General features: G+C 40.6%; 1 long non-coding RNA gene across 1 annotated transcript in view; it reads left to right on the plus strand.

The window, feature by feature from the left end:
• The window catches only part of LOC118968750 (uncharacterized), a 116,055-nt gene extending 98,641 nt beyond the window's left edge, over positions 1–17,414 (plus strand). The window contains exons 2-3 of the long non-coding RNA XR_005056575.2: positions 5,377–5,461; positions 16,473–17,414. This is a non-coding gene — a long non-coding RNA (uncharacterized lncRNA). The remainder of the gene's footprint in view (positions 1–5,376; positions 5,462–16,472) is intronic.
• Positions 17,415–18,764: the final 1,350 nt, after the last annotated feature.

Consider the following 18,764-nt stretch of genomic DNA (forward strand, 5'->3'; position numbering starts at 1 on the left):
AGAGGGACCTCCTGTCTCCTACTCTTTTTATAAACGCATTCCTGTCATCGTGAGAACACCACCCTCAACACCCTAATTACCTCCTAAGAGCCCCATCTCCAAATGCTATCATGGGGAGACTCTGATTTCAACATTATGAATTTGAGGGGGGTGCAAATTCAGTCTCTAACAGACTGGTTCCCCCCCCGCCCCCAAGGAGTCTGTTAAGCCTTCTATCACAGCACAGAGCAAAGAGAATGACCTACCATCAGTTTTAGGCCTTCTTGTCTTCTTGGATGTTCAGTAGTATTGTTCAGTAGGCAGTTGGATGAAAGAATATAGAGGTCAAAGGAAAAGACTCCAGACAAATACACAGATTCGGAATCCAGCAAAGACTACTTAAGAGGAGCCAAGGACCAAAGGCAAGAACATTACCGCCTGATACACTAATTGAACCCTTTTCTGTTTTATATAATTCAGTATAGTTCTCATAGAATTCTAATTCTTCTTACGGACAACTCTTTTCTTGCCAAATAAGCTGTTAGATCCCTGAGGTCAGGAGAGTGTAACAAAATGCTCGTATATGCAAACATTGACTCAAAACAGGAGCTGGACATTGAGGGAACTATCTAAACTCTACCACCAAATGCAGCCAACCAGCAACACTGAATTAAATATTGCATATACAAATCAATTACTCTGTTTTGTTTTGTTGACAGAACTGCCTGAATCATTATCCAATTCTTACAGTAGCTGAGGCCAGTAATTCCTCATGGGGTAGGGGCGGGGCAAAAAGGGGGTTCAAAGAACAAGAGAATTTTCCTTGGAAGTTCTGGAATTCGGGTTCCCAAATGCAGTGAGCTAAGTGGGCAAAAACTGACTTTCCAAGTCATGATGAATCGTCACATGTTTGGAAGTAAGAAGCCCCACAGGAGTAGAGCATTCTCCCTCTGTCACCTCATAGAGAGATGTGTCCTTCTGTGACTGATGCTGAAACAGCACTTTCAGCTACGCTCAGGATACAAACACAATTGTATTAACAAGGCCAGTTTCAGGTTCTGGTTCTGTTTGCTTGGGCAATCATTCCTGTTCTATTTGCATATAAAGAATTAAGATGTGTTATGCACCGCATGTGTCTCCCCTAAAATTCTTAAGCTATGCTAACCCCCACATGATGATATTTGGAGGTGGGGCCTTTGGGAGGTAATTCGGTATAAACGAGGTGAGTGGGGTGAAGTTTCCTCATGATGCGATTGTGTCCTTACAAGAAGAGACACCAGAGAGCTTGTTCTCTCGCATCTCCATACGAGGACACAACAAAAAGGCAACTGCTTACAAGCCAGAAAGAGTCCTCACCAAGGAACCAAACAGCCTGGCCTCCTGATCTTGGGCTTCTCAACTCTAGAACTGTGAGAGAATTTCTGTTGTTCAAGTCACCCAGTTAATGGTATTTTCTTGTGGCAGCCCAAGCACACTAATACAACATGTTCACCAGAGAGATCAAAAAATTTTGCAAAGCTAGGAAAATCAACTGTAAGGTATGAGAAAAAATGATGAGAATGTCTAACATGACACTTTTAAAATATTTGATCATTTAGAGTGAGTTACAAGGCTCTGTGGTGGTATGATTTCAAATTGTATTCCATTTAACTAGAGTTGATTTCATTTTAGAGGAACTTTAGTTTACTTGGTAATGCAACCTAGTTTTTAAGAAATTATTCTACAGCTCATTTGAAGAAATTTTGCATCTGATAAAGACTTTTTTGATTAAAGCATATACAATGAGAGAGTTCAGTTTTGTGCCAAGAATATCATATGGTATTATACCTTCCCACTCTAAAAAAAAAATAAATGTTTCCAATTTGGAAGAACTTTTTGTAAATTCTTGAAATTTGAAAGTTGATTTTACATCCGGATTCTCAGTGGGGCACCTGGTACGTTTTCTGAAGCCTGTCTATGTTGGTGTATTGGTACAACCATTTCTTTAATAAATCTGCTCTGAAACGCAGAAGAGGCATTCTGTTTAAAGGCTGGTGAAAGGTGATTGCTAGCCTGGAAATAAAAGAGCTGAGTTTCACTTTCAAAAACAAGACCCTTCTCAGTTGGACTGAAATGCATTAAGCAGGATAGAGAGGCTATCTCTTATAATTGTCAGCAGATTGGCAATCTGACATATAATTCTGGCAAACCTGTACTTAATTGCTAAAATATGACTTCCTAGCAACTACAAGTATGTTCTGGCAATGTCAAGGTATCCCAAACCACATGACTTGACTTTTGCTTTAGAATTAAATTGAAGATTTATCCCAGGTTGAAGCTGTGCCTCGTGCATTCTGCAAGAACTCTATAGACTGCAGACAGGGAAGCGGGATATCGTTAAAGCAGTGCAGTGCCCCAGGGGTCAGTGTCAGATACAATCTAATTTAACATCTTTATTAAGGATCTCGAAGAGGGAGTAAGCCACATATTAATGAAATGTGCAAATGATATTAAACTGGGAGCCTGTATAACCACCAGTAAGGACAAAGAAATAATGGAAATGCACCAAAAGAGGTTAAAACAATGAACAGAAAATTATTGCAGGAAAATCACCTTCTTGGGATTGATAGTTTTGAAGATAGCACTGGGAGTCAGAAATCTCAAAGTCTGGGGGCTGCATCCAATTGGGAATTAAGAGGAAGAAAGAAAGAGGGCAACCTTTAGCCACATTCTAATTTAGACACCAATGTAAACACTTCCCATTACATTATGTAAATTTATACGGTCTTTAAAATCAGAATGATCACCAACTCTAAAATTTAGATAGATACAAGCTAACTCAAAGGTAATAGCTTAACTAAATATGACGCAGGTAAATAGTAAAAATGAGTGATGCATGAACAATATCAACATGCAGAATATATGAAATAGCATGGAGTGAAGAAAAGGCAGAAAATAAGATACGTGCACAATGATAAAATACAAGGTAACACAGCATAAAATATATGTATGCTCATTAAACAAGCTCTAAAGGGCTCTACCCAGAAACCACTTTTCCAATACACTCTAATTTGGAAAAACAAATAAATGTATCTTTTATTAAAAAAAAAACAATTTAGAAGCCTGAATTTTTCTCTATTTTAACCTCTATTTCTCCATGCTTTTCCATTCACCATCCAAACAACAGTTGAGAAAACTCTAAAAATGACACTGTCAAAGCTGTTACAAAAATAGGATGCTCTTGAGGCAGTGCCCGACAACCTGTCAGTCTGTAGGTAGGAATTCCCTGACCACCTACAACTTCTGGAAATCATTCTCTCTGTCTTTTCCGCCTTTACTTCTACTTCCATGCCAACAACTTTGATCACTTTTAGTAACCCAGTCATTTGGACAACAGATTTTTGAAAAGCAAACATCTTGAAACCATGATTTGCACTTCAGGGCTTCTGCCCTTTTCTCATCCCTTAAAATTCCTCATGGGGCTGCTCTTGCTTGAGCTGCACACAGTGGCATATACACGGCCTGGAGCTGGAAAGGGAATGGTAACATAGCCACGGTGTCCTTCAAATATTTGATTCCATCACTTTATCTTTGGTGCCTACTCAATAAAAGGTAGCTTCTACTGGTCTTCTAATTCCTTCTACAATCCCTTGCCTGCTTTTGGGATCCAGGAGAGGCGGTAAAGAAGGAAAATTCCCTGGTGTCCCAGATATACCAAAAGGGAACCCATTGACTTAGCACAGAACCCACAAAAGTGGCTCCTTCTAACCAGGAAGACATTGGTAGCAAACTACCTAAAATGAAGATGTAGGTAAGGCCAAAGAATTCAAGTTGCTGAGGTTCTAAAGTGGTAGAAAAAACTTTTATTTTTCTGCATACAAGGAATCCACCCCATATCACATAACTATGGGGTTTATTGCATCTGTATCAAAATGATTCAGCTGTATCAGTGGGTGACCAGAAAGTCATGGGACCAGAAGGTCAAGGTCAAGGGAAGGGCAATGGTACATGAGAGAAGATTATAAACACCAACTAAAGTTTGCAGCTAACAGGGGTGGACATGTTGAAAACCTTCAATGGATATTCCTGCCAATGAGGAAGATAAATTATTTTAATATGCTAGAAGGAATTATTAGAAATGTAGGAAAAAATTCAAAACAGAAACAAGTAGACTAAATCTTAAGAATTTTAGTATATGCTAGCATTTTCATGGACCTAGGGTACCTAGACGTGAATTTAACATAGAAGCACATACTGAAAGTATTTTTGTGTTTTGTTTTGGTATCATTAATCTATAATTACATGAGGAACATTATTTTTGAGGTGAATTTAACATAGAAGCACATACTGAAAGATTTTTTGTGGTTTTTTTTTGGTATCATTAATCTTTAATTACATGAGGAACATTATGGTTACTAGACTCCCCTCATCACCAAGTCCCCCCCGAACGTACCCCATTACAGTCACTGTCCATCAGCGTAGTAAGATGCTATAGAATCATTACTTATCTTCTCTGTGTTGTACAGCCTGAAAGTTTTTGAATGATTCCTAAATTACAATGAGTTTGCTACCCTACATGACGTGTAAGGTTTCCTTTACCTGAGCTCATTTACAAAGTAGATTCATGTGACCTACTTGCTGTGTCAAGCACGAAGGAATTCCACACCACTCCAACTGAAGTTGGAAAATATTTCCAAGAAATCATTCAGTTTTCTTAGATATTTTAGCTTCTGTTGATGTATAAACTGTAAAACACATCAGAAGTTCCACTACAGAGATTTTTTGACTATTTCCAACTATGATAAAAGAGGATTTTTTTTTCCTTAGAGAAAAATAAATTCAGCTTACCTGTCTATGCCTTCTTCCAGGTGTATTTAAAGTACAATTTATTTATGTCACAATGTACAGAAAGATGTTTAGCACCTGCTCTGTATCAGCCAATTGTCTAGGTTGTGAGAATATGGAAATAAATCAGACCTAGTCTCTACTTTTAAAAGTGTCACCATCAGATAAGAGATATTAACCAATAAAGCTTTATATTGTAGGTTTATATTGAAGCAATAGAATTAATAATACCCATGGAATTAGGAATACCACAAATAATAAATTACTGGGTTTTCAAATATTAAGATACAAGTTTACTAAATGTTGTATGTGATTTTTTTCAAAAAAGAAATACTAACTTTCAAAGATCATTAGAAAAGCCTATGGCAAACGTTATATCATTCATTGATATTTAGTTCCCCTCCTCTGGACACATGGAAGGATTGTAATTGCCATCCCCTTGGACTTAGGCATGACTGTATGACTTGCTTTGACCAATGAAATATAAGTGGAACTGAGGACTGTAAGTTCTCAGTGGCAGCTTTGGTCATCACTTGAATTCTCTCTCTTGCTCTGTTTTGACCATCACTGAAGTGCTGTTGATAGAAAATGAAATTCAGAGCCATCACCTGAAGCACAGCAAGCTAAAAGAGTCACCTAGATCTGCAATGAACTTTGCGTGAGTCAAAATTAAACCTTTGTTGTTAAAGTCACGGATATGTAGATATATATATTACTGCAGCATAACTTGGCCTAACCTAACTGATACACTAATTAAACCTAAGGATAAGAATGACAATAAAGCAAATGTCGCTCAAAAGTTAGATTAATTCTAAATTAGCTAATTGCCAACCAGTAAAGAAGAATTTATTCCATGTCCACAAGATACAGAATAGTTTAACCAGTCATGTATCAGCCTTTTAATTTTGTAGAATATTTTGAATCTATGACTTTTCCCAGCCCCCTACTGTCCATGAACAGTGACAATAAAGGGATCTGGCACAGAGCCAGTGATTGCCAAGTCCGCCGTCCTCTCCCATCCCACAGGAGGCCTGGGTGTCTGCATCCATATAGACCTGAAAAAGCATTCTAAGAACCTCTAATGAAGGCAAAACAGCTTTTACTATTTTCATTGTCAGACACTTCAAAGAGATTTTGACAAGAAAAAAAATACAAGTGATCAGGAAATCGTTCTTAAAATTGACTATATGGTTATAATGATGGGTAAAAATAAAAATAAATATGTCTAATCACAGAATAGTTTATCATGTGAAATAAAAATGAACACTCTTTTGCATTGAAGATCATTCTCTTGTGGCTAATTTCGAGAGATACTTAACAAGTAGTATAACAAAGGCTTTCTTTCTATTATAATAAGTAATTGATGTAGACTTAACCATTTTGCCTGATGGATTTCAGAGCTGAAGAGTGACAGTCACTCACTGTACCATCATTGAAAGGCTGCATTCTAGATGAATTGTTTTTGTTTTTTTTTTAAAGACATTGGATGCTTCTTGAAATGAGAAAACATCCTAGTCGTGAAAAAGCATTGTTACAGCTGTTTTCTTGAAGTACCATGTGCAGGATCTCAAAACAACATTGGAACTCTGGCTGATAAAGCCATTAAGAATGACCTAGTAATTGGTCCAGACTTTGAGTCAGGAATCTATATTCCTGGTCTCTGGACACAGGTCTCTTTTGCATCCAAACCTAATACTCAGCCATCAGAGCTAATTTTCTAAATACAAAGCTGACCTCATTCCTTCTACTTGAACAACCTCCAAAACTTCTCCACTTCCTTTTGCAGAAAGTTCACATTTCTGAGCCCACTCCTCTGTCCAAACTACCCTTTGCTCCCACCATGCCATGTAGGTCTCACTCCCCAGATTTCTCATGCTCTTCCATTGTCTTACCTAAGACATGTTTCTTCAATTTCATTTCCTCCACCAGTGAACTGCATCATATGTTTGCTATATTTTACTGTAATTATTTAGTTTCTTGTCCAAGTGGGCTAATCCAACTTCTCTAATGGCAAAGAATTTGTTTTTCTTTAACCTTGAATCATGGCCTCCCCTTTTAAATAGTTCAAGTGTCTGGCATACAATTGCGGTAACTATTTTATGAATGCATAAATGAATGAATGAATGAATTAGACCTGAATTCGGTTAATGATTTTACCAATAACCTGTTGCATGACCTTAGTCAGGTCATTTTATTTCTCTGTGCCCCAGATTCCTGATACGAGAAGGGGGCATAATTGCTACGTGCCATAGGATTCATGAAATAATTTAGTAAAGCAGTTTGAGCTCCCTGAAAGAAAGGCAGTATGTAAGAACAAAGTGTCATAATTGTTATGTAGCACCTTTCATCTGAGAATCTCAAAGCACTTTACAAAACATAAACTCATTAATCTTCCCAAGGTTCCTGCCAGAGAATTCCAGTATCTCCATTTTAGAAAAAGGGGGAAAATGCAGACAGCCAAAGGTTAAACGCCCAGCTCAGGATGCCATCTTGTTGAGTGCCAAGTCCAAGGGCAGGTTTCAGGAATCCTAGCAGACAGTCAGCGCTCCAGGTGCTTGCTGTGACTTCCCCCTTTTTCCTTATACGGAGAAAGGTATTGAACAGCCTGGGCTGGGTGGCAAAAATCCAGCTGGAATGAAAGCCCAGGTTAATACCTTCCATAGAAGAAGGGGTGGGGTAGGGCGATAAGGTGATGAACACAACCCTGCCGTCAACTGTAACAGTAAGAAGAAAATGTAAGCAACGCCTGCAATCAATCGCTCAACCACCAACGGCGTTGGCTCAAATCTTTCCATCAGGCCTCTTTTAACTTGACACCTTTCTGGGATGTCTGTCTCTCAGCCAGAAAATGTCTCATCACCTTTGAATACAAAGGTAGCAGTTTAGCAACTAAAGAAATAATCCTAAAATACTGCATTCAGAGGAGCTTTCCTCTCCTAATACTGTTTTTCCTGCAGAATCCCATGAATGTCAGCTGAGACAGGTGGCATTAATCCGCCTTCTAAAAGGCAATGGGAGAATATCAGCTATTCTTTATCCTTGGGGGTGTGGGGGGGAGCCATAGTTTGCATAAAGATATGTTTACATCAGGGACATCTAGCAAAGTGGAGCCATTTCTATTCATAGCTCACCAGAAAGGCAACATGTGTGCTTTTCTCACAAATGTTCAGCTCACACTTCCTGGAGGCTGTGGTCAAGAGTACTAGCTCCGTAAGGTGGGCAACTTTGCTACAAACCCACACTGCATGTGTGTCTCAACAGCCTGGAAATAACAGGATCGTGTCTGAGCCCAGGTTTATTAGACTATCATCATTCCAATAATGATTCTCCCCAAGCACCCATTTCTGGGGAAAACATGACATTCCGTCTTGATTTTCAATCCAGAAGAGTGTAACGAGTTCACTATGATAAACTGCATGCTGACACCGTGTCTGGAACCCTATCATATCCTCATGGAAGGTCTCTCAACTTCCTAGATACTATGGCGCTTCTCTCCAGTCCATTAGCAAGCCCACTCCTCTGAGGTTAATTCTTCGCTATTTGTGCCACTGTAACAGATTTGAAACTCCCAGCCTGTGCTTCTTGAACACAGTCTTACTCATCTTTCTAACTTCCTGTCGCTTCCTTGGAAGCCACCTGTAGTGGCAGAAAGAGAATGAATTTTAGAGCCAAACCAATCTGGCAGTTAATCCCAGTGCCTGCCACTTCCTAGTTATGTGACCTTGGGTGAGCTTCTGAATCTCTCTGAGCCTTCTTTTAGGGATGGCCAAGTAAGAATGAAAGTTGTTTGAAAGGTCCTGAGCATACACAGTAGTTCCCGCAAAGAGGGGTCCCCAGACCAACAGGTCCTCCAAGTACTGAGCAGAAGATGGAGTCTAAATTCATACAATACACACCAGAAGGTGGGATACAGCCAGCATGCTAAGAAAGTCATTCCAAAGAAAGTCCCAGAAACGGAAATCAGACCTAGGCAAGGCATTGGCAAGGGGAATCCAACAGATGGAACCAAGCAGGGGCTGGTGCGGGCGGAAGGGGAGGTAGAACAGACCAAGATCAAGGCCTAAACTGGCAGATATGTAACTTCCACAAAGATCTGAAAAGTACAGGCCAGAAAATCACCACAGGGACAAGAGTTTCACAATCCTAGTCCCTGTAGAAAACTCAGATAAGGAGGAGTCAAGAAATTAGGATGTGGGATTAAGAATAAACCAGGACATAAACCAGAATCTCTGAGCCACGGGAGTCCAGGCAATCTGACATAGAAAGCAAATAAAAGACCACCTCTGCAGAGCTCACTTTACAAGCCCACCTCCCCACCAGCTACCTCTCAACTACGCATCAGCTTCCGTGGTTCTGAGCCCTCTTAGATTTGCATTTTGCTTCTCCTCTACCATCTTGTCTTGTGTGGACAAGACTTGGACTGTACATGCACATGCAGGGCTCAGAACGATGCTTCAGCCTTCCAAGTTGGGGGGTGAAGAGGCTCACACCTCCGCCTCAGGCCAGCCAGGGCGGGGCTGACTGTGCACTTCGGTGCTGGAGGAGACTTCTCATCTCAAGCAGAGAGGTTTCTGCTACATGTGCAACAAGGGCAGAGCCCTTCACTCAAAGATCAGGTGGGGCAAGACTTGAGTGGAGTCTGTGAGAACCGGAGTCCCTTTCCATGAAGGTAAACAATGTATCTCCAGGGTTCTCCTGCACATAGACAGAGCAAATGATAAGTGCCTGAAAAAAGCAGAAGTGACTCTATCAGCTTGAGGACATTAAATTGGCTTCAAAATCTAACCGTCACACCCACTTTCTAGCCACTGAGAAGAAATGGGGGCTCCTATGTTGAGTTCAATTAGAGAGAAGGAAAAGAAAAATACAGGCAGTGGCTGTTAGAGTCAACTCCACTATCTGGATCTTCCCCACCAGGTCCAGCACATGGTGCATAATTAAATATTTACAGAGCTAAAGAATGCATCTTTGATTTTTAGATCCAGCTCTTATTTCTCTGAAGTATTTTGTTACCTGTGAGGTCTTGCTTCCTAGGTAGTTTTTTTTTCCCTTCCACTATTTAGACTTCTAAGCACCACTTGCCTTTCCAAGCAGAAAGTACCTGTTAGCCAGTAAGCCAGTACTATAACCCAGTCAGCATGGTGCAAGCATGTACTTAAAGGGTGGATCTGTATGGGGGCACCTCATTTCTCAACACAGAAATTAGAACTACCCCACGTGCAGCAGGTCAAATGTATCCTAGGGAAGTTTGCCAACAAAGAGTGGTAACAATTTATCCACCCTTCAGGAAGAGCCAGGTACTGTGCCAAACCCTTCACAGACTCTAATCTTCACACAACAATCGGAAAGACCATATAATCCCCCCTTTTCAGTAGAGAGGTTAATCCCGCAATGAATAAATTGGCAGAGCTGGGTTCTCAACACAGGTCTGCCGGCCCTGCGAGGGGGCTCTTCCCACCCCACCACTCACCCACCGGGGGAGTATCTGCAATTCTCTTGGCCCCCCTTTGGTGTGCACCTTGTGGGGATCCTTGCCAATGCCCCCCAAAGTCTCAAAAGGTTCGTTTCCAACTCAGGCTCAGCAGAAGACACGGTCTCCATTGTAGTTTATAGACACTAAAGAGAGGAATTAAAAGTCTGCATACCAGAAAGCACCAGAAAGCACCATGAAAGAAGGAGACTTCCTTGCGAGACAGAGGAGCCCATTGAAAAAACATGATTTTTAACTTCTGAGTTGGTTTCTTAAACATTAAATTTACTCAGTCAGAATGAACATGTCAAAATAGAGAGGTCTCCCCAGCCCAGATCTGCAGATGCAACATATCACTGAAAATGAAGATGTTTTTGAAGGAACTAACTTTTCTGGAAAGTTATGTCCAAACATGACCAGTGGAATTTCAGGATTTACTAGTGGGAGATACCTAATGCAAAGGAACTCTTGCCGGAGGACCCCAGGCTGCAAAGTTTTCTGGCAAGAATGACGGGAAGTTGTATAGCTATGGTTTCATCCCAAGTAAATTAACTTTGCACTAAGCGCCAAACTTCTTATTAATGCCAATAAGTGCCCCCAGATGTTTCTGTGACTCAGCCATTTCCAAAGAGCGTTATTTTACTTAGGAAAAAAAAAAAGTGCTCCATAAAATTTCCCTGCCAAGCATGGCTAGTATAGGGGAAGTGGAGTTCCATGGCCAGGATTCTCACCCGACTCTGGTCTGCTTGCTCACTATGCACGTGCAATGCTCGCAGGTGCAGGCTTTGCACACGTGTTGGCAGTGAGCTGTCACTGACTCTATGTAAAGAGCTCTGCCCACTGGTCTCCAGCTGCAAGGCAGGGGAGAGGCCCCGAGGATGAGACCAGCTTCCCGCATGTAGACGTGCCCTGAGGAGGGTGGGATTCTAGCGCTTGACCGGCCACTGTAAGACTGAAACTAGGTATAAACGTTTTCACCCCAAGAACAGTCCGTGGTCATTTTTCAGTTTCCCTGCATCCAGAGAGAACTTGCCCAGGGCTGAAACACTCAGGCGAGAGAGCTGGATTAATTAAGATGTTCTTCACCACTGCTCTTTTTAGGTGGCCAGGTTTCCAAAATTGAGATAAAGAACAATTACCAAACATCCAGACCCTGAGCGCTCAACAGCTTTTATTAGCCTTTGAAATTCTCACCTCCATGTAGGGACAATGTGAACTGGACCGTAGATCGCTCCGTCTCTCTCCCACCTCCTGTTCCAGCAGATAGAAGGGGGGCCCCGAATCCGGCAGTCTTCAGCCGGAGGACTGGTAGGTGTCTGAAAGGGAAGGCCTGCTGCAACTTCCTTGGCTTTCCAAGTCCAGAGTTTCAGCTTCAATTTGCAGACAGGTCTAGACAGTTGGTGGAGCCACCCACCGATGCTGGTGTCACTGCAGAGGACCGAAATTATGCCAGAGGCCAGTGAGCCCCACACCCAGGAAGGCCACAGGGGAAAGCTAGCTAGAGCAGGAGCAAGGAAATGCAGTGACTTCTTAGCTAACACTGGGCCTGGAAGAGAAAGGCCCAGATGCAGTATTAGCTGGGCATGAGGGCTCTGGGATGTTCTGTGATTCTAGAAGACAGAGTCTAGAAGACATAGAAGTGTTTCATCTTTGTGTCTCGTACCATTACACGCATGACTACCGCTTGTTTAATTGTCAGTGTTCCCTACTAAAATCTTTAAGGCTGGGAATGGATCAGTTCCCTTCATCACCACATTCCCAATACCAAGAGCGGAGGCACACAAAATATATTTTGAATATCAGGTGTCAACCCGCAACCTGTTTTTTTCTTCTGGACCACGTTCATTCATTCTATACGTATGTATTGAGGTGACCCCTGCACGCCAGGCCCAGCATCAGTGGGATGAGATCAAATGACTTGTTGAGTTCTCATAAGGCAGACTGACTGTTTCCAAGCATTCATTGCAGTGCAAGTAGTCCAGGTTTTAACAGCCTCAGCTTTAAGACGCAGAGAGGCAGAGGAGGGGACCGTTAGGTCTCAGGCAAGAAAGGCAGTAATGCCATGAGGAAAGAAGAAACAAGGGACACACACCCATGTGGTCCTAGGATACTCTTACCTGATCTCTGCTTTGGTTTTCTGCCTGGATCTGAGAGTGGAAAGACAGTGGCCGACAGGTGTGCTGGCTTCTCGGGTGAGGTGGGGCTTCACAGGTGTTCAAAGTTCTTGATTGCAGAGCCAGCAGAGAGCTGTGTCCTTGGGGAGTTCTAGCAGCCCGAGCAGCTGATTCCTTCTCCTTACTCCCCCAGGTCAGTAAGGAACAGACAGCTGCTCCTTGCATGTAACCCCTTGTTTGCCTTGGCAACGAGAGTGAAGGCCCCATTCATCAAAGACCGCACCAACCCTGGGACAGCAAAACCTTGTATCACTTGCACTCTATCATTTATTAGCTCAGTGGCCTTAGGAAAACACCCCTCACTGAGCCTCAGTCCTTCCTCTGTACAATAGGAGAATTATTTCTGCTCTTACTTGCCTCACTAGTGTCTTGAGGATGAAAAGACCCATAGAGATCTTAGAGAAATGTGAAATATAACATGATGGCTGAGGGAAAGGAGTGTGTAAAGAAAATGGTTTTCCTCCTAATTTTCTTCTCGAATGGAGATGGCGAAGAAAATGATAGAGGCAGTGGCAAAAGCTAAATATATTAATTCAAAAAGATTGGATTGATTTATTTCTATATTCATTCAGCAAATTTTTAAGCACTTGTTATGTACGTGCTCCAAAATATCATAATGGAATCTTTCCCTGCTGTTTGATGATACTTTATATCACATGTAACATTTTCCCAAGTGAGGAATTCAAGGGAATGGCTGGATATCAATAAAATCATGGATCAGGAATGTGGGGAAAATGGAAGTTCCTATGGCCAGGATCCTCACCTGACCCTAAACCAGTTGATGCTGTAGCTCTAGCCTGCTGCTAGGCTACTGCTCCCACACCTTAGGCAATAAGCTATTCTTGACTGAGTCACTATATAAAGAGCTCTTGCAGAGACGAAGGATTCCAGGCCTGCAGACTGTGGGATGCAGACATAATTCTAGTGCTCGACTTATCGCCAGGAGAACATGCTGGGTAATAAGCCCTTTTACCCCAGGAATGTTTTATCATTCCTAGATCTCAGCAAATCCATAGGGAACTTGCCCATTGGCAAGACATACCTAATTCAGAGATGGCCAAAAGCATTTTGATCTAATGTGTCATATTAACATTATTAATGAGGAAACTGAACTTGAGGGAAATGAATTAGAAAAGACATGAGCCTTATCATTTCCATGTTCTTCATTCAACAGTTACCTGTATCTGATGCTATTCCCATTTTTATTGTTTTGCAAACATTGTAGATAACCTTCTCAAATCACAAACTTGTTGCCGGTGGAAACACAAGTGACAGAATTTTTTCTAAATTCTTAAGTGCAAATTTGAGTAACTAACAACGCCCCCCACCCCCCCCACCCCCCAAAACTCTGGATCAAAGCCTACAAAACCAAGCTATGTTCTCTGAAGTGTTTGCACTTCAAATGTAAGAGCATAATAAAGGCCCTTTTAAGTGAAATGACTTCTCTTTTTGGGAAGTCACACCCAGGACTCACACCCAGGAACAGCTCTGCTTACAGAGGTCAGAACATGGTAACTGATGCTCGTTGTCCTCATAACTTCTGAAAGCATTCACCCTGAAGTTGTTCTGAGGTCCTTTATCATCCCTTAATAGGCTTCTTTACCCTACCACATTCACGTTTAAGAACACATCACTGAATAGATGCCCAGGCAAATCAACTGGTGTTAATACCTCTAATTCAACAGGTGCTAATGTGAAAATAATGATGGCCACAAATTAACAGCTGGTGCTGAGCCTGCTTTTTTTTTTCCTTAATGTGAATATAAACAGATCTGTGCTTTGTATAGAGTCCCATCTCATCAGATGGGATCTATATAAAACTGTCTTTCATCACCTATAAATATTCACTAACCGTCTTGGAGTATAATCTCCTTGACTTCATTCGTCTTAATTCCCATTCACTTTTTAAACATATAAATCTATCTCAAAAATAATGGCATAGATGATTGAAGAGTAAAAAATTCACCCTGTTTGGATGCTGATTTAACTGCAGTAATAGCAGCTAGTAGTTCTGTCCATTACTTTACTCTTACTAAGGAACGATTCCGTAAAGACCCTGAAATACAATTTTATCTTTAATTCCATCCACCAGATTTTTAATTGCTCATCTCCTATAGGCATTATTATATTGCTTTCTACCTTTATTAACATTGTATATACCATTTAATCACTGGGGATATTAGAAGGGTCAATTAATTTAGCCCCTAACTGGACTTAATTGAGAAATTAACAGAAAGCTATAGACTTCATGGAGAAAATTCATACAAGGAATTCTTTGTCATATGGCATCTAAGAAATGAAAATCTGCTGCCAACCTGTGTCTTCTGTCAGTTAGCACTTTCTGTCTTACAACAGGCAGGATGAGATTGTAAGCTATCCTAAGAATTTCACATGTCTTCCCATTTAAGAGGGGGAAAAAGATAACATCATGCACTGGATTGATCAGCTGTTTCTGCCAATTGACTGAAATAATCAGGTGTTCTGGAATCTTATCATCTAAATTGTCCAGGCAACATGGTCAAATCAGTAGACAGGAAACTAACCTCTCTTGCTCAAAATTTTTCCCATCAATAACATATGTGTTTTTTTAATTGAAATACATTTGACATAGTACATTGTGTAAATTTAAGGTGTTCAACATGTTAATTTGATACATTTATATATTAAAGGACTTCCATTGTAGCAATAACTAGCACTTCTATCACATTACATAATTATTTCTTGTTAATGGTTGGAATAATTCCAGTCTCTTAGAAAGTTTGACGGTTATAATAGAATATGTTGTTTTCACTATATATTTATTAGAGCCTGGGATTTATTTACTACTTGTTGCAATTTTGTTCCCTTAAACATCTGTCCTATCCCCCTACACCATGTTCCTTGGTAACCACCATTTTACTGTTTTTATGAGTTCGGATTTTTTAGATTCTATACCCAAATATTATGATATAGTGTTTGTCTTTCTCTGACTTTTCTCACTTAGCATAGTATTCTCAATGTCCACCTACATTGTTGAGAATGGCAGGATTTCCTTATTTCTCATGGCTTCATCATATTCCTTTGTGAATGTGCATCACATTTTTTTCTATTCATCCATGGATGGATGTTGAGGTTGTTTCCGTATCTTGCCTGAGGGTTTCAGCCCCAGGTAAGCTCACTGTGGATTCAGTGAGACTGAGAAATGAAAACAGAATATTCTTGGAGTGAAAGGGTTTATATGTGGCTTTATTCTCATGGCAGTAGGTCAAGCACTAGAATTTGTCTGCATCCAACAGTCTGCAGGTGTGTAATCCACCTCTGTCTCGGCCTCCACCCAGAGGACTGGGCAGAGTGCTTTATATAGTGACTGTCAATAATAGCTCATTGCCTATGGGTATGGAAGCAGTAGCCTAGCAGTCAGTCAGTTACATCATTGAGTGGTTTACATTCAGGTGAGGATCCTGGCCATACAAACTTCCATTTTCCCCACACCTGACTGTTATGAATAATATTGCAATAAATATGGGAGTACATATCTATCTTTGATATCCTGTTCAAAACAATTTAAATATCTCACCCAAAAGAAATAAACATGCCTTAGTACAATTGAATTATGAGAATAAAAAGTCATGAAAATTTAACAATAACCCAAATGCCAAAATGGAGGATTATCATATATAATATATCATAAAATATATCATATAAAATATATCATAAAATGAAATACTAAATATATTCACTTTAATTATTGTAACATAGATGACACGGAAAGATATATGTGCTATATCTAAATGAAAAAACATTTTTTTCATATTTATTTTTATCATACCATATTGCAACATGATTCTTTAAAATATGTGTGGTATTTTTATACATGTCCTTTAAAATGTTAGAAGAGGTCTAATATCTAATGGATATTAGAATTATATTTATTTGTATTTTCTTTTCATTCACTTTATTTTTGTAAAATTTCATCACTGATGATGTATTGTTATGTAACAAAAACAAAGCAATGTATATTCATTTTACATTTTTATGTTTCATAGTGTTGACATGATTGCAGAAAAGTCTAAATTTTTTGACATAACCAAAGAAAACACCACCAAGAGTGATCTTGAAGCAGATCTGTTATGTCTCTGGAAGTGAATCCCATGCATGAGAAACTCTGCATGTATTTGTCAAAATCTGCAGTACATTGTCTTTCCAATATTTGTAGCTTCTCTTGGCATTAAAAAAATTATTGTAGTTCCCAGGCTGTTTTCCTCATTGCTTCTTGCTGTTTTTTAATGGGATGTCAGAATTTTGTCCTGCAGCATTATACTACTACACAGGTGAAAGGTCATTCTCAATTTATGACCAACTGTTTGTTACTACATTGATAGTTTTGATCTTAGAATACATTTTCATATAAAAACCATGACCCACTGTTGTTCAGTTCCAAGACCTATCATACATATATACTTGGAGTCTATCATTGTTCTAATGCGGAAGGATGCACTGAAGCTTAGCCCGCACGTGTACTGTGTAATGGGTATTCAGAGAATTGGCTTGGGCATCCAGAAATCAGGGACTTCTCTCCCAAATTTTCCTCCCCCATTTTTCTCCTGTTTCTAATAAGCACTTGGCGGAGTGGCTTCCTAGGTCCTGGAAGGAATTTCACCGAACAGTGAGGGGCAGGAGGCTGGGGAGGGAACAGGGATAAGAAAGGGGCATAATGGGAGGGTGTCATTAGAGATGAGCAGTCTAGGCCAAGGGCAGGGCTCTGAGGGTCAGGGTGGAGGTCTGAGAGCCAGGTCTTAAGGATTTGTCTTGATCTGGAATCAAAAGCTGCTGCCTTGGCCCCTCCCCAGCCAGGTGACTTGCAGCCTTGCTTTCTGAGACCCCCCATGCAGCCATCCCAGGACCTTTCTCTTACTTTCCCAGCCTGAACCTAGCACACAGCCTTCTTTTGATTTTCTTGGCATTATCACTACTCATAGAACAGTAGTAACAGTGACAAAAATGATAATAATAATGCCTAATTATACTTATCTACAGTCTTATGGATTACAAAGCATTTAATAGATATAAACTCATTTTTTCTGGAAACTCACAGGAATTACCTAAGTTTCCTTTTTTTTCCGAATAGTTTTAAGAAAGACAAAGCCACAGTCTATGAAAGATAAATGTCAATTCAGTCCTTTGTGTCTTCATTGAACCATTTTCATGGAGAATTATCTTCCGACTTTCCTTGGCATTTTATCCAAAGACATGGGGGCTCTGCAGAGGGCGCTGGAGCAAGAAGGAAAAAGACGCCAAGGGTGTTCCCATGATACCTCTGGCTACAGCTGGGCTGGGAAGGAAGCTGGATAGGGCACAGAGCGCCATCCTGCACATAAGCCACCACCTGCCCGTGGGGCCGACTTCTCCAAATCAGAGATCTAATGCAAGGACTGGAAGAAGAAAGAAGGTAGAAGTTTATGTGACCTGCTGGCTGACGGACCTATGTCCAGGTGGCTTTTCAGTACACACAGGGAGATGGAAATTCTGCGTAGAATGGAGTGTGCTTGCAGCACCAAGTCATAACAGGACAACTTGCATTCCATTTGCAGACATCTCCTCGGAGTTGGTCAGAAATATTTCCTCACTGCACAGAGTCCCGCCACTGCCTGATGACTGATTCTAGACTCCCTGTGTGTCCAAGGTGTTAGTCTCTTTTTAATAACACAGGATGTATCGGTTGCAATCACGAATTTGCTCCTATTGTTTAGTGACATTATTACAGTAATACTTCTAGCACTTAAAGCATTGGGCTAGATCTACACTGCTTTAAGAAATGGCATCCCAGTCTGTGTGTGCACATGGGTGTGCATTCGTGGGTACACATGGAGCTCAAGGTGCCTCAGAAGCCTCGGCAAAGACAAATGGGGTATTTGTTCAAGGTGTACAGAAAAGACAGAAAACTAAGTCAGAAAAACAGATTGGAATGTTCCTTCAAACTTCTACCTTATTAAGGTACCTACTGAGTGTTAAAAAGATGTGTACCACTTTGGGTATATCTAAAACATGTGAAAGCAAAAACATAAAATCCATGTGAATCATCTTAGAACCAGCTTCTGAAGGTACAGTCAGAAGAACAGCTGGAAGTGCTCATAAACAACATCTGGGCCCCACCTCAAACCGGAGTCAGAATTGCTGAGGGTAGTTTCCCAAAACCGTATTATCAACAAACACCCTGAGTAAATTTAATGTGCAGCAAAATTTGAGACATGCCGATCTTGACTATTATTATCAAGAATTTATAGCAGAGAAATCCATCCAATTCTTTATTATTCATTGTATAGATTTTTCTTGTTTGT

The sequence above is a fragment of the Manis javanica genome, chromosome 18 (assembly GCF_040802235.1).
Source record: "Manis javanica isolate MJ-LG chromosome 18, MJ_LKY, whole genome shotgun sequence".
In the NCBI taxonomy this organism is placed as follows: domain Eukaryota; kingdom Metazoa; phylum Chordata; class Mammalia; order Pholidota; family Manidae; genus Manis; species Manis javanica.